Below are 17,817 nucleotides of genomic sequence, written 5' to 3'. Positions count from 1 at the left end.
TATATATATATATATATAAGAAATGCTAAATAAATACCCATAAGTGCCTTTATATTGTATATTTCATTGTTTTACCACATACTGCATGTAATCATGGCTAATTAAAAAAAGCACCCATGTGAGTGAGTGCAAGATGCTCAGAAGTCATCCACAAATTCAGTGGAAACCTGATTTGTTTTCTGCTTGTGCCTCACAAGGAGCACTTAACTTTTCTGTCCTGTTGTACTGTGTGTATTTTTAGCAGCGCTTTAACAGCTGTCACTAACAACTAAGATAACATCTTGAACAAGAAAATAGGATTATAATTTTTAATTAAAAAAACCCTAGATAATTATCAAGATATCAGATGCAATTTAGAATTTTTAACCAGTCAGAAGAAAAGCCATCTTTGGCATCTATGTTAATTCTGTTAAAACATGAACCTATTGCAAAAAAAATAAAACAAATAGAATTAATATTTTTTCAAATTTATTTTAAAACATGCATGTAAATATGGGATAGATTGTCAAAATTCTGTTGAAGGTGTTCTCTGATTACTTTTCACAGCTATTTGGCAATAAGTGAAATCACAGAGCATCTTGTCATAATTTTTCAAGTAGGTCAAGAGGAGTGCTACGGACACCTTGGACGAGAAATTCTCTTCCCTTGCATTAGATTTTCTAAGGGAGGTTAACTCATGTCAGACACATGACATGGGAAGCAGCAGACAGACAAGTGTAAGCCACTCTGTGGCAGATGTCATCTTTGTTCCTAAAGATAGAGGTAACTTTGCTAGGGATAATGCATTACAAAACCAGATAACACTAAAATGAGGCAAGTGTCAAATTTCCCCTCCACCTGTACTTGCTAAACTAAGTGAGTTTGCATTGGGGGGCAGTAGGAGTAGAGGTGCAGTGTAAAATCAGCCTACTGTACTGTCTTAGTTAGAGGTCATGTGCCCTATTTTCAGAACTGAACCAAAGCGGATGAAGTTTTGAGTTAGTTCCAACTAAGGCAGCTGGGCATTTCCCATTTCACTCTGGCTTGTTGAAAGGAAAACACATATAATCTCGTATTCAAATATATTATACTTTACACTTTTTATTTTCTATAAACTTAATTTCTTTTGCCATTTGGTTAATTTGTTTTTGAGTACTGTGGAATTTTAATTGCTTGGTGGATATACTTTAGGAAAACATTGCTAATTTTTAAAAAGATTGGGCTTAATAGATTAGATTTTACTTTCTCCTCTCAGACAAGAACAGCTAAGCAAAGTTCTTGTGAGAGGAGAGCACATAATTTTTAACCCTCCAGCTAATTTTATTAAAATCAAAGTTCTTGATACTAGATGAAAATGTTTTAAATCCTCAAAAGTGATGAAAAAATATGGAAACCTATTTTCCATATGGCATGTTTATGTTCTATTGGATATAAATATTTAATTTGTAGCCTATCTTGAACAATTTTATACTAATTATAGATGAATGTTTTAGCTAAGCAACAGGACATCTTCCCTTTTAACCTAGTTTACTTTTTTTTTTCTTTCTTTTTTTGTTTTTTGTTTTAATGCTCTTTAATGGCCTAAGCTATAAACGTGGTTCAACCACATCTAAGTATAGTACTGTAGTACAATTGCATTTCTAATGCATATTGACATTAGCAACCACTTGCCTGTGTGGAAGGCCAGGTCATGCATTTGAAAATGAAGGTTTCCACTGTATTTCAAATCATTATTTTTATTGCTGATTATTACTGGTAGTTTTGTTTCGTTCAAAATGAGAATTTTCTGGAAAGAGCTATATATTTTAAAAATGAGCTCTCGTTGACAATGGTATAATAGATGAAGCACAAATAATAATACACATGCTGTACTCTATATTTCTTGTGGCTTTAGTATTGCCATATGAACATATACCAACATATAGTTTATTTTCAGTTTCCAATTTACTATATGAACTGATATTTGCATGAACATGTAACTTGTAAAATACAGAATTAAAAAAAAATGACACCACAGTGAAAGCTTGACTTAACTCAGTATTAATAATTTCCAAACACTAAAAATTAGTAGCAGGTAATTGTGTCCTAATATCTATCTACTATCTACTGGCATTTTTACAGTATTGAGAGGTAACTTGTATTGTAATCAGATTTAAATTTCCTAGTAACTATAACAATACTGCACTTATGCCAAAAATTCAGGCATAGTATTTTAGAGCAGTAAAAATAAAAGAGAAAAGAACACCCTCCAGCACATAATAAACATATACAATGCAAATTAGAGGAAATTATTTAATCACTGCATAGGCTAGTGAATTTAGATTACTATCACAGTACTTCTAAAAGAAGTACTAATCTGCAGAACAAGTTGAACCCAAATTACCATGACATCAAGGTTACGAGTAGGGGAAATTAAATGTTGAATGACAGTATACTTTTGGAGATACATCTTACCTTCCTTATAGTACAGGAAGAATTCATGTCCAATCTTTCATATTTCAGAATACTGCTATTAAGATGATATGATCCCTAGAATCATGTATTGTAAGATGTTTTACAAATAGAGATGGTATAACATGAAAATCCACGAGCACAGTAGCACTGAGTCTTGAACATGTCAGTCTTCACACAGGAAACAAAATGTAAATATCACTTCTCTGAAGCAGATCTCATTCTGGAGTCATAACATAGGGTGTGCCCCAACTCCCCTTAAAATTAAAGGATATTCCCATTGACTTCATTGTAGTATGGACTGGTCTCTTAAATAAAAGGGTGGGTGGGTGGTTGTTTTTTAAATATGTACTTCCTGTTCAGGTTGTGCCTCAGCAGGAGGAGCTGATGCAATGTGTTAGATCCCAAAAATTAACTTGGTTTGTTCTATGCCTTCAGATTCATATAGCACAAATTAGAAAGTTGGCCCAAATAAATCTCTCTTCTCTCCATTTCAGGAGTTATACAAAGATGGGTGCCACTTCAGACAGATTTGACTAAAAAAGGAACATATTGTCACCATGTAGCCTCTTCTGTATCCTACTGTATCAACCCTGGCTCTAAAATGAAGGTCAAGTCATTTCCTAAGGATATGCTTAGGCTGAATAGCTGATGAGCAAAACTAATGTGTCCCAATACTTTCTCCATTCTGCCCTCTGACACCTTCCTACACAAAAAAGTGGGTGTTTTATTAAAAGATAGAAACTGTGATATTGCGGGATGTCTGTGTCAATTTACCAATTCAGTTTTGGTTTTTTTGGACACCTGGTTATATTTCCCCCTCTAGTTTGAATATAACCTTTAGGCCAGGTTATTTAGGCCACACATAACTTGCGCCATACAGTAATATCAATATGGGCTTGTGATTTTTATGACATTTATATACCAGTGAAAGCTATAGTGGAGCCCCAGTTAAACCAGCAGTACATCTTACTTTATTGGTAGAAATAAAATGAAATAAGCATTTTTGTTAGTAGAAGATGTATACATTCTGCTGATATAGACTAGGTCTTAGTAAGCTTTGAGCTTTCAGTTTGTTGCAGGAACTTGGCACTTACTTGAGAAAGCTGTGATTTGAGCAATCAGGGGTCACAACCACTGAATGGTTTTACCCCTATGAAACAATGACTTGTGACCAGCAGGGTCACTGATGACTCTGTTCAGAAACTTATATTCAGAGTCCTAACAAGGCAGCTTAGCTGATGCCTGGGGCAGTGGGATGCATGGGACTTCGCACTGGCAGCACTGCAGCACTGGTTGTGCAGCTGCAGTTCCAGCTCAGCTGCAGAAGCTATTTTCCAACCTCCTTCCCACCCTTCTCCCCAAGTCAGCACCCCACCCTAGTTACACTACTGCTTATTGTTATTTGTGGAGGGACTGAAATCTAGAAAAAGCCCAGCAGAAACACAGGGGCAACACAGTTATCAGAAGCTATTTTACAAAAGAAGCGTCCTGTAAACAATGGGAACCAGTTCATCATCAGAAAGGAGAACACCCAGACAGAGAGAAGGGAGGTTAGAGGTTCTGTTCCTCCACTAACTACTGACTAAAAGCAATTACTCACAAGAAGAGGGAGTATCATTACCTGAATGAAGCCTGGCATGGTGGAACTGGTTGGGGTTGGTTTCCCTAAGATCTGCTGTTCTCTTGTGATTTTAAAGGATAAACTTGAGTCTGTGAGAAATTTTCTCTCTCAGCCTACATTTCCTTGCTTTAACTGCCATGCAAGTCATATGCCTGGTGGGCTGGGCCAGTCTGAGGGTCCAAGGCACTTCTTTTAGGGCTGGACTGAGCCTAGACTGTAACAACCCATTGTTCAAGAAGAGTTTCAGAAAGGGAGTACAAATTAAAGTGAGTTTTACAGAAATAAGATACACAGACCCAGGGTGCATTTAAGTATGCCCAGTTTGACAGTTGGATTTAATCACAAAAGACTATTTTCTATTCAGAGTGGGGTGGGGCCAGGTTGTGACAGAAACCTCCTCCATTACCTTTTGTGACCCTTCTATGTCAAGAATGGGTAGGATCTGGTTTGGGGAAAATCCAGGAAAAAATGATGAGTACTAAAGCCATGGTCTAGAGGTTATTGTATGTCTAGAAGGGGGAAATTATGGATTTCCTGAAAAGGGGAAAGACTCAGATTTGGGGCCAAGCTGAGACTCTTGTCCATGCTGGTATTTTTTACAAACCTTTGATTTTTTCTACTAATCACACTACTGCATAATCTCTTTGGTGTGGTTATTATTCCCTCATGTATTGTGAAAAGTACATAGCTGCTCAGGGGAGAGCATTTAACTATGAGTAAGTAGGCACTTAGAGTAGAGAGTACTTGGAGTTTTTATATGAACCATATTTGTCTTTCATTTGAATAAATGCATTTCTTATAAGAATTTGAGTGTAATTATTGTAAAAACCACACCAGGAACTCTTACTGGCACCTTAAGGCTCAACCTCTTCGGAGATACCAAAAGGATCACTTCTTCTTTTAATTTGTCCCAAGTACAGTGTATGGTTTTGCTGTGGAAGTTGAAAAAGAAGTCTTCTACCCAGGGGGCTTCAAACCCCTTGATATACCATAGAATAACTCAGATTCTTAATGAATCTTGGGGTCCCAATGCTATAAAATGTTAATTAGAAGTTGTATTTGTGAATACCAAAGTTGAGAAAAGAAAGACCCAGAGAGTTAGACTCACACATGCAATAAGACTAAGATCTTTCAATGTTTCCAATTTTGTCATTTCTATGTACTGATTCTAATCTTACATTCATCTGTTTTATACTACTATAATTGTATTTAATTTCATAAAGCTCACATTTTATCCTAGGGAACCTAAATTACAATCAGGACCATAATAGCTTCAAATGTGTCATAATTACCTGGTCTTACCTAGTGTATGCTCATATAATTCCATTATATTTTGTATATTATTTCTGTTGTAAGAGCAAAAAATATTCCACTATCTTTACTAAGTTGCTTGCTCACCTGCCTCTGCTTGCAGACATCCTCTGTATTTCATTTCATCATGATGTTATCTGCTGCATGAAAACCCATTTTAAGAAACAGAAACACACGCATTTGAATATTTCACCTGCATAAGTAAAAAGTACTCGCAATGTTTTGTTTAAGAAATATAGGGAAAAATCACTTTTGTACTGGATTTCAGTAAAAAAGGAACTTTTCTCATGAACGTGTGAGAGACAAAACCAGAATGGAATAGAATGACTTCTGCATTCTAAAATATTGTGCCCTTATCAAAATGGCACATTAAGGGAGCTACCATGCTAGTTGGAGAAAACACTCCCAGAATCCTAAATTCTTCAGATAGCCTTAGATTTCTTTTTTTTTTTTTCCTATCCTTAAATTGTTGCCATCATAAGTTATTGGATGGGTTAGGAAAACTGTCTTAGGCAGCAGTGAAGAAGCACTCATCATCATGCATGTGTCTGCACACAAGTATTCCAAAACAATGAGGAATATGATGAAAAGAGGGTAATGGAAATGGGATTATGAGCAGTTGCTCCTAGAAGCAGCTGCAGCCATGTACAGACGTTCAATTTCTACTGGGAGAATCCCCACTCTCCCAGTTGAAATTAAGATCATACAAGTGTTTGCTAAACTTCTCTCAAACGAAACATGCCCTAATGTGGGAGGAAGATCTCCCTTGTTCAATAAGAAAGATTTTGCCTGCAGGAGAATTTCTCTTACATGAATTAATGCTTCCCTGCTACTTCACTCCTCCCAGACCAGAAGCAGTGCCTCTTGTGCCTTTCCACAATGGGGGTCACCCTGGTCTGGAGAAGGCATGGGGAGCAGCAGCAACCCCACTTCTTTTGGGACTATCCTCCTGCTGCTCCTTCCCCTCATGGAGACTGTGAGAAAATGGGAGGAGCAGTCAACAGCCACTCCCCACCTGTTCCCCAGACTGGGATGTCTGGGTTTAAAGAGAGTGGGGAGCCCCCTTTAAACAACTATGTGCAGCAGAGAATGGAGAAGCTCCCCAGTTGCATGTGGCTGTTTAAAGAGTCACCAGGCATTTATAGCTGAGGACAAGGGAACTCCCCTATCCCCAGCTGCACATACCAGGAGCCTCTTTAAGCCAGAGCATACAGATGGAGATGCAAAACCTCCCTTATCCTCAGCTGCACATGCCTGGTACCTCTTTAAACCAACTCATGCAACAAGAATGCCTCTGTCCCACCCCACACTGCTCCCAGCTGACTTTGCTACCATGACAGAACACCCCCTTTTCTCCCTGCACTCCTCTGAGTCAGCCCAGAGGAGTGCAAGGAGTGGGGCTACTGTCCTGCTTCAAGAACCCTGTCCTACCAATCACTCTAGCTTCCAAGCTATTATTCTACTGAGAAATTCTTACCAGTAGAAATGAACACATGTCCATGACCCATGTCTCTAATGAACAGATGTTTATGTATATGAGCAGAGTAGCCCATGTCATAGGAGTAGTATTATATTTCTTCCCAACTACTGGTTTGGCACCTACTTGTTGTATTTTTTCTTCATGCTAGTGGAACTAATTCAGCCTGGTTTAAAAAAGATATTGAGAGCATTTGCATCAGCTATCTAACTATGTGGCCCCTGTCACTGTTATAGCTGAGTACTTCATGATCATTTATCTTCACAACTCTCTGTATGAGGGAAGTATTAGTCCAGTTTTTATAGACAGGGAATGTAGAAACAGAAAAATTAAATTATTTGCTGCAAGGTCACAAGAAGTCTGTGACAAAGCTTGGAATTGTACCCAGACTTCCTGAATCTCAATCAGTGCCTTTAATCATAAGTCCGGATTTCCTTTCTGACCAGTTGCCTTCCCAAGATCGCAACACGGTTGCCTTTCCAAAATTACAATATGATTATGAATAATGTGTGGTTAAAAGTATTTGGTAGTTATGTGGGAAAGGCAGCTAATAGGATTTTTTCAAATGTATTAATTATTCAAATGTTTTAATATTGGCTGTATGGATTAGTCACAACTATTCCAGATTCATGTTGTGTTCCTTAGCATGATTAGTTCAATAAGTCACAGTATATTTTCTTCTGTTTTATTGGATGAATGTGCATGTGCTGCTGGCATGACTGTTGTACATGCACATTTAAAAATGGGCTTTGCACATAGATTCATAGATTCATAGACGTTAGGGTCGGAAGGGACCTTAATAGATCATCGAGTCTGACCCCCTGCATAGGCAGGACAGAGTGCTGGGTCTAGATGACCCCAGCTAGATACTCATCTAACCTCCTCTTGAAGACCCCCAGGGTAGGGGAGAGCACCATCTCCCTTGGCAGCCCGTTCCAGACCTTGGCCACTCGAACTGTGAAGAAGTTCTTCCTAATGTCCAATCTAAATCTGCTCTCTGCTAGCTTGTGGCCATTATTTCTTGTAACCCCTGGGGGCACCTTGGTGAATAAATACTCACCAATTCCCTTCTGTGCCCCCGTGATGAACTTATAGGCAGCCACAAGGTCGCCTCTCAACCTTCTCTTGCAGAGGCTGAAAAGGTCCATCTTCTCTAGTCTCTCCTCGTAGGGCTTGGTCTGCAGGCTCTTAACCATACGAGTGGCCCTTCTCTGGACCCTCTCCAGGTTATCCGTATCCCTCTTGATAGAGGGTGCATAGACTGGTGCATGCAACTATAAGGTCTGTTTTTCATGAACTTTTTTCGACAGTAAAATTCAGCTTCTGGAAAGCAAACACAAAAGAGGCATGAATACAGCCAAATGAAATTACTTTAAGATTCAAATGCATTTACATGAAATTTTATTTATTTATGCATTTTGCATCATTTTGAAAAATAGCAAAGTTGAAAATATACATTAAAATATTTCAGGTTTGCCACATGTCATTTATTAATATGAATTACATCACTGTGATATACTTAAATTTTTTCTTCTATTTTCCAGATTAACATGACTATCTAACTCTGTCGCATCTACGCACTACCAGAGTAGATTCAAGTAAGTGTATTCTCTATATAACATGCTAGTAAAATGCTGACATACATACTCCACTGAAGATGTGGTTAAATCAGGATGCCAGGAAGGAAAGGGAATATGACCGTGCAAGGTCTAATGCATTCTTTTCAATGATTTGTCTGGAGTTTAAATCGGGAATTAATGGCCTATTGCTTTTCTCATCCCGTTTACTTTACTTTTGTTGCCTTTATTGCGATGTATAAACTGAAGAAGCTGTTCGTGTTTTATACTATAACTGCTTTTATTACAAAAATATATGTGTTATTATGCTTGTAGATGTGACATGAGCATCATAAGGAAGTAATCTTGTGTCAAGATATTAACCAGATCATTCTTCTTTAAGAGTCTGACTTTTTTTGCAGAAATAACTGCTAGGGGGAAATGGTGTCAGAGTGGCTATGGCCTCTTGTTATGGTTTGAGATGTGTGGGTTCAAGCCCTATGCTACATGTGTCCAAATCTGCTACCAATTGGTCCAGCTCTAACTGGGTACCTTGTCATTTGGGTTATGGAATCAGAGAGTTGAATGTGAAGGTAGACTCTGTGGGCACGTCCCAACAAGCACACACATGCAGGGGCACATTTCCTGCAGGAAAAATAGCTGCAACACCTGTTTGTGCCTCTGCTGTTTGTCCCCGGGCATGCCCCTGCACGTGTGCTCTTGTGTGTGGCAAAGTGACCCAGGTGGGGTAAGGGAGGCTGGGCCTTGCACCTGTGCTGGCTCAGCAGTCTTACCTGGAGTTGTGGGGGCCTCTAGGGGCAGCAGCAGCAACAAGCCAGCCGCTCAGAGCATGTTCAGCTGCCCGAGTGTGGTTCTGACTGGCCAGGCTCCCTTTCTGGTGGCCTGTGTTGTTGTTGTGCATGCCACACAGCTTTTTTCAGCAGTAGTTTTTTTGACACTGGGTGTCAAAAAAACCAGCGTGGCAAAGGGGTGCACATGTACTGTGTGCAGTTTGCAGTACCTCAAACTGCTTTGAGGCACTGCAAACTGCACGTGTGCTTGTCAGGATGTACCCTGTGGGTTTTTGGCTATAGGAACTGGTGTGTTTTAAGCATGATAGCTTATTGATCTTAGGAAGGGTTTTGACTTGATAGAGTATGGGCCAAACAAATGTATGTACATGCATACTAGGTTTTGCTTGCATATTCAGGTAATGCATTGAAATTGAAAAATTGAAGTCACGAGGATTATAGTCTGCTTGACAGCTAGACAAAAGATACAATGAAGCAATTCTCTTCCCAGATATAATATTAGCTATTGATCTTTCTAATGTAGACTCTTTAATTCTGCTGTAATACAAAGGCAGCTGCCATCAGGGGGTAGTCCCCAGAGAATGCCCAACTTAACAAGCCAGAAGCAAACAGGAGACTAGAAGAGAAGAGCAACGTACCAGAAAAAATGATTGCTAGGCTATAGAAGGAATAGAAAAATACTGTGTTTAGTTCTTTTTTTTACTCTGCTTTTAGACTGTTGTAACTTTTGTGACTTATTATTAACATGAGGATGAGAGGGATCAGCTCCATTCAACTTAGCCAGTTCAGCCAACTTGGTAGATGCGTGAGTTTAAGAACTGGGTGCTTTGTTTGAAAGCACTTTGTGAGGACCATATAGTTCTATGGTGGTGTTTCTTTATGAGCTCAGTGTGGAGAGTGAGTGAATAGAAGGGGTTGTGATCCATTGTTGACAGCCAGTGGGTGAAGAGAAGACAAATATAAAGCCCTGTGACTCATTGAGCTCGCTTAATAGCAAACAGGAAGAAAGAAGATAATCATACTATTAGAGAAGAAATGATTACAATTTGATTGCTGAAGAGACTCCAAATACTATATATTGTCTCTTAAGGACCAGGATAGGCAATGGGACCAAAAAGGAGGAGATTATCCTGAATTGGAAAATTCACATTCATTACTTTATTAATAAATACTCCAAAAAGGTTACAAATGACTTCTAAGACCAATAAAAGAAACGGTCAGAGCAGGTGGTCTTCAAGATACTTTCTGATGCCAGGTAAAAAGAAAAAAGAAGATTAATACTGGAGACAAAAAGGTGTGGGTTTGTCAGATTTTGAATTCATGGATCACTCAAATGCTTACTTAAAAGTACTGCTTTTTGTGTCTCAATCATAAGAATAAGAGGGCAGCATATTACAAAATTAGACACATTAATGAATGTTCAGGGACTCTAACAGGATGAAAGAGGATCCTGCATAGGTGTCTGAGTCCACTTAAGTGCCTAATAGGTGGAACTGGATCTGGCCTGAATATTGTCTCTCAGTAGGGTATTTTGTGCGTGACTTAAAATAACTACCTCTGAATTCAAGAAACCTCAGCATTTTGTCATGGTGACTGTAGCAGGTTGACACCTCAGGGCCTTTGCAACCAGACTTTTGCCCTTTCCCCAGATGTCTCTCAGCAAGGCTCGGTAATATCCAGTCTTTTAAACCCATTGGCTTTTGCTCCCTGGAGCATATCTCAGCATGCCCCAGTAATATACAGTCTTTTAACAAAATAAAACAAGTAAACAAAAACCTTATTGTCCTGGACACTGGGAAGGGTCTGCTGTGGCTTCAGCTAGTTCCTACTGCAAGCTTGCCTTCCTCATAGCCCAGAAGTCTCCCATTCCTGGTGCTTCTCCTCCACACCTTCTTCTGGTTATGCCTGCTGGGGATTTTGATTCCCAGAAAGCCATTTCCACATTAGCCTTCAGAGAGCTGCAGCCCCTCAGCCAGGAGAACTGCCTCCTCTTCAGGGGACAGGCCCCTTTGATACAGTGACCAAAAGGAATGATGGAAAACTTCTAAATGTGGGAAGTATTTCTCAATTAGTTATATGAAGTTTCAATTTATAAATCTGATTTGACACTGTTAATAAACCTTTCCAGCAAAACGGTTGGTGGAGCAGTTTGGGAATGTATTGTCCAGAAGAGAGGGTGCCCAGAAGTGGCGTGAGTGATAAGTTGATCAGGGTATTCCAAGATAAATTTTTTTTTTCTTGTCCAGTACTGAAGAGACCTTGAAAACAAACAGGGTTGCTTTTGGTGTGATATCTAGGCTGTGCTTGATAAGGTGAGTGGACAGTTATCTAAATTTGCACTTGTAATTAGGCCAGAGAGCATATATTTATTGCCTTCTAATTAATATCCATTTCTGTGCAGTGCACACTTGCTACCTAGATAATGGTGTTTCTGACATTCTTTCTCAGTTTTAGGTGACAGATTTTAGCAGCTCACAGCATTTACCTGTGGAGGTCACAGGAACTGTAGAAATAATTGTTGACCCATGGGTCCAGTCAGCTATAGGTTTAATTAAAACTTTTACCCTAAGGCTTTTTAGGGTTTTCAATGTCAGTATTTCTGAGTCCATCGAATTAGAGCTAGGAATTATGCAGGGCTGGAATATTCCCAAACTTCGGTGGTAAAATGCCCGGGTCTTGGTGGGTCATGGATTAGTTTCATTTACTATATCAGGTTTCCTTGCTAATGTGGTCCTTTTGGTGCAGAGTGGCAGAATTTCATGATCTTTGAAAGGCATTTCTGATAAGAAAGGCCTAGAGGGAGTAGTCCATTGATTGTAGACAAAGGAAAAAAGACAAGCATCCTATAACCAGTGAGATTCTTTTAGGGTTACTGGATGTTCTGTCAAAAATAGTGCAATTTTGGGAAAGAATGAATTACCTTTAAGAGCAGTGTTTGTTGTGGTCTTGTATAATTCATGAGAGTTATTGAGCTGGTGGCACAGATGGTTGGGGACAGGATCATACACATGTTATTTAGAATGAATGGAACAAATATAAGGTATTTGAAAACAGGCTGTCTTGGCCAAAAGGCTAAGAGAATGCTTATATTGATGTATGTATCAAGCAAGACCATCTTAGTCAATAGCATAATTTGCAGGGGCAGGGGCTGGAGGGTGGTGACTGGGACACCGCTTTTAAGGATCACAAAAATACCCACTGCTGCTGCTACTGGTGGTTGACCATATTGCCGCTGCCAGCATTGTGGGAACTGGTGCTGCCTCATGCACTGCCACTATCTAGGGCACACAGCTGCCCTGTTACACCTCTTAGTCATACATAACCATCAGCCAGGCCCACTGTCTGTGCATGATGATAGCAGCTGCCAGACTACATGTTGGTTTGCTACAATGTGAACCTACTTGTGTATCAACCCAGCTAACTTCTTCACATGTTTCTTTGAGGATCAAGAGAGCAACATCAGTATCATCAAAAACTATTGACTTTCAAAGGACTCTAGAGCTATGGGAATCTAACTGTTTTAGCACTGTTGTTTGTATGCCAGTGGAGGTGCTTCCAGGACGGACAATGAGGTTTTTTAGTCCTGCCTGCTTGTGATTATGAGACCTCTTATACAAAACCATCACCTGGATTTGCATTTGCTCTGTAATGCAGTTGTTATATAAGAGACCTCCTGGTTGTCAGGTGAGTCACAAGCTGGCCTCAAGGCTGCCTACATTCATTGGTGTGGCGGGAGGTACACTCAAGGGATTAGCTCATACCTTGTCTTTACTAATGAACCGGTGAACTGTGACCATGTAGAGGCCTAGTTATTCACCTTAGTAAAAATTATCTTAGGGCCTGCACTGGAGACAGCTAGAGAGAGAAGATTTAGAGGAATGAGGGGCTGATTATACAATCATGGCTGAATGCAAGATTGGTTTGGTCAAACGTGCTCATGAGATAAAGTTAGGCGGGGTGCTGTTGAGCTGGCCCATCTGGGTTGAGTACACAAAGGTATGGAAAGGGAACATACTGGTGATCCCAGGATCATCTGATACGAGCTTGAGGTTTTCAGTGTATGATGCACTGTATTTTTTGGATGCAAGGGTCAAGATTTGTTTTTGGGACATAAGGGATTGGGTCAGACAGAACAGAAAGGGTTGGGGAAAAGGAAGCCAAACAAATTACTCGTGGCCACCAGTACAGTCCTGTTCAGTTCACATAAAAGAAACCAGATCCCAGAAGTAAAGACGACCTGGGATTTTGCAGGTGAACCTTGAACCTATCAAAGAAGGGGAGATCTGAAGTCTCTTCTGGCTGACATCCTCTCCACAGAAACCTTTGCCCCCCTTGCACAGGAAGGGTGTGCGGATTAAAAACTCCTAACTGCCATCTGAGGAGATTTTGCCCTGAGTTACAGATGATGTAGTTGGAGCCTTGTAACCCTCTGCAAAGGATCCCTTCAAATACCTGGCATGTTAAACAAATAAGGTTTCAGCCTCCTGCTTTAATCTATCCCTGCCTTTATTCACCTGCATGGTCAATGAAGTGTTTCAGGGTGAAATTCTTTGGGTAAAGATACAAATAAAGAATAATAAAGACATAGAGGGAAGACTACTGGGACGTGGAAAAGAAAAAAGTAGGAAAGTTCCTGGACCAGCTTTCTAGGCTTGAAACCACAAGACATGAAACTCATATCAGATTTAATTTTCTGGATCATCCCTACACTGCCTTCATACTGTATTCCACCATGAGGCACACCCCACTTCATGTGTGCATGAACACCTGAAACTGAGGATCGTGATTTAGTATGTTAGAGCAGCCCTGAGAATGCGCTCAGCACCAGCCTTAGGTTCTTTGTCTCAGGCGTGCTTATTGGCACATGGTCAGGGCTTCCTTCTTTCTGGTATTTGTTTTGTGGGAGTGAAATCATGGTAGCAGTCCCTGGTGCAGTGCTATAGACATACACCTAATCATATTTCAGTTTACATATAGCCAACTTTGGTAAAATGAAGAATCACCAAGATTCATAATAAATTGGAGGGAAAAACATGAACAAAAATGGGAGAAGCCATCCCGATGAGGAAAAACTAAACCTGAAAAGCATGCTATGGTAGTAGTGCTCATGAATTAATGTACCAAAGAATAGATTTAGAATAAAGATAGTTAATTCAAAGAAAGCTGCTTTTGGGATTATCAACTCTATCAAAGAACCTATTTGAATACAATGTGAAAGTGTAGTGGAGAACCAAAAAGTTACCACCACTAAGGCAAAATAGCCTGCACTTCCTGTGAAAAGAAATCGAGGAACAAGAAGCCAGTTGTGTACTCTCATGAATGGCTACTTTGAAATCTGAGGAGGAAATATCTGTTTTATGAGTTTTTATTTTACTATTGTATTATTTACTAAACTATTATTGTATGTTTTAAATACTTTGAGTTTATTCTATTGTATATGTTATATGTTATATATAACATACGATAGAACAAAGATTATTTAACACATAGTAAAATAAAAACTCATAAAAACAGATGTTTTCTTGCTATTATTAAATTCTATGATGTCAGTCAGGTTCTTCAGAGTTAGAAAATGCAGCTGTTTTAAATAATTTGAGTTTGTTCTATTGTATGCTATGTATAACATATAACATACAATAGAACGAACTCAAATTATTTAAAACAGTAAACTAAAACCTCATAAAAGATGTTTGCTTGCTATTATTAAATTCTATAATGTCGATCGGGTTCTTCAGTTTTAGGAAATACAAATGTTTGCAGCTTGTTAATCATATATAATTCTCTCTTTCTGTGTGTCTCTCTATATATATAGCATACTGAGTGTGTCTACATATGCACTTTTACTACACAGTTATTAACTGTCAATTACTACACAGTTATTACTGCACAGTACGGGTGCGTGTCTACATGTGCATGCCTGTACTGCGCAATAAATATGGTGAGCTATGCCGACTTGAGCATAAATTCAATACCTGCATCATGCAGGTATCAAATTTATGCCTGATTAGTTACTGCTCAATAATGCACATGTAGATGCCTTACTGCACAGCAACACTGTGTGAGGACTGACTTATGCTTTATCGCCTGCACATGTAGACGCTGGCCTATTCCTGCTTATTGCGCAGCAACTTACTTTGAAGCCAGCATAAATGCACATGTAGACATGCCCACAAGAGAACAAACTCAAACTATTTAATGTATATGCATGTGTGTGTGTGTGTGTGTGTGTGTGTGTGTGTGTGTATAATTTCTTGTATATTATATATCATTCCATTTGCTTTCCTAGTCCTTTGGCTGGTCTGTAAAAATAAAATAATTACTGTTATTTTGTTAGTATTAGTATGTATCAGTACACTTAGAGTAATGAACATGTTGAACATAGCACCTTAAAGCAGTGACCATATATTTGATTCCCATGATACACAATTGAATTAACAACTTAAAATGATTTGATAGATGTGTGGATGGACAAGAAGACTTTAAGAAGAAGACTTACCCTTATTGTTACTTAATTAGACATGATTCTAGTTCAGCTGGGTTTGAGAAAGGAGAATTTGCCTGAAATATTGTGTTTGCTAGAATTAAAGTGAGCCATTTGACATCTGGGAGGCCTTACTAAAGAAATATCCTCTGTGGTCTTGATTGATTACTAACTTCTCTCTTTCTAGCAAGAATTCTTGTTAGCCACACTGCACAGTATTAAAGATGTGGATGCTGTAATGCTTTTTTTTGGTGGGGGGGAGGGGGAACAATTATAAATATTGTATTAATGGAGTCACACTGGGTGCTTTTGAAAGGCACAAATGTTCTTTTGATGGAGTTTATGGCTTCCTAAAATAATGAAAAAGAAAAAAAATATTGAATTTGGAGGTTAAGAATGCCAAAAATTGTCTGAAACTGTAGACATCTCTCCAGATTTGCCTTTAGATCTAAAAGCTGTGATAGATTACTGACCTGACCTGTGCAAAGAAAAAAAGTAGAACTCCAACCACATAAGTTTTTTTTGGCAATTCTGCTCTCTAAAAATTGGTAGACTTTGGCAATTCAACATACCCTTTTTCTGGATTGACTATGGGATTTTTTTTCTGGGGTATTTTTGTGGAAACTGTCAATTAGTTGACATCATTGAATCTGGAAACTGTTTCATATACATTGGTACAATTCGTATGGAGAGAACTGTGAAGTACAGTTCTAGAGATGCAAAGAAATAATGTTTACTAATCTAAGATCCGTCAGGGAAACTTAAATTATAAAAAGGAAATTATGATTTAAGGATTGCAATATTGATATGAAGATTCTTGGGTGAGGCCTATGTTGGTGGATTATAATGTGCTGACTTGCTGTGTACTCTGCAATAATATGAATATGGGAATGACTTAAGTTGAATCAAAGAACATACTAAGCTGTACATTTCTCCTGGAGTTTTCCTGCAGGATTGAGGTATGAGAGCCAGCCACCAAGATGAAAATCTAAGGCTGGGAAAAGACATTATATTTGTCCCAAGGGCAAATGTTTATGTTTTTTCTGAAACAGAAATGTCCAGGATTGGCATGTATACATGTTGCCTTTCTAATCAAGTTTTAGTGAGCAGCTGAATTCACTGCTGCTTTTTTGCCATTGATTTAATGATGCAATCCCTGGACAACCATTTAAATGCACTTTACGATGTCCCAGTGTTGCCCTGTGGGGTCAGGCCAACTCTCAGGTTCTCAATATTGAGCTGTTAGACAGGAGGGTGTGACACAATTGCACATATACAAACACACAAATCAGTTAGGTGCATACACACACACACTACCAGCTGAGGCACATACACATCCAAACCAGCCTAGGCACATGCATACCTATCACCAATTCAAGCACGTACACTATACACCCCAAAAGTTAGACACAGATTACTAATTTATATATCATGCACACAATGACATGTGTATATATATATATATATATATACACACACACACACACACTCACCAGTTCACACACATACAACCCACCTATACATACACACAGGTAAGTTCCTAACTTGGATGGTACAGTATGTATGTTTGTGCTTGGGGTACCTGGGGGAAGGTTCAGATGAAAGAGAGAGAGTTAAAGTGTAAGAAGTAAAAGTTGCCAGAACCAGGATTAGAACTGGTGGACTATAGAGAAGCTGGCTGATGAACTGAGGCTCAGGTTTACTTAAGGTAGACTGGGGCTGGAAACTGAGGCAGACAGCTGAGATATTGGGGGAGGGGGCAGGTAAGTGGTGGCAAGGAGGAGACAGCCAGGAAAGAAACTGAGGCAGAAACCTGGTTGCTCAGGGGAAAAGGAAAAGGCAGTGGGGATAAGACAGTGGCAAAGAAACAGGGGGTTTGGAGGCAGAGAGGAGCTCAGGACAGGTGTTGGAGGCAGCAGTGAACCAGAAGCAGGAGAGAGAGAAATGAGACAGAAGTTAGAGGGGCGAGGAGCAGAGATTGCAGCAGGGCCAAACCAAAGTAAAGCAAAACCCAATTTAGGGGTCCAAATAACAGTTTTATTAAACAGACAACACACTACACCACCCCATGAAGCTATTACTTCTCATACACACACACACACAATGGCAGCAGGAGAAAGAGACTC

General features: G+C 39.3%; 1 long non-coding RNA gene across 1 annotated transcript in view; it reads left to right on the top strand.

Annotated features, from left to right (window-relative positions):
• The first annotated feature begins 8,383 nt into the window (after positions 1-8,383).
• The window catches only part of LOC112549518, a 19,381-nt gene continuing 9,947 nt past the window's right edge, over positions 8,384-17,817 (top strand). Inside the window, exon 1 of the long non-coding RNA XR_003092951.1 lies at positions 8,384-8,440. This is a non-coding gene — a long non-coding RNA (uncharacterized LOC112549518). The remainder of the gene's footprint in view (positions 8,441-17,817) is intronic.

The sequence above is a fragment of the Alligator sinensis genome, unplaced genomic scaffold (assembly GCF_000455745.1).
Source record: "Alligator sinensis unplaced genomic scaffold, ASM45574v1 scaffold169_1, whole genome shotgun sequence".
NCBI lineage: Eukaryota > Metazoa > Chordata > Crocodylia > Alligatoridae > Alligator > Alligator sinensis.
The sequence above is the reverse complement of the archived record's forward strand: the minus strand, read 5'-3'. Positions and strand labels throughout refer to the sequence as shown.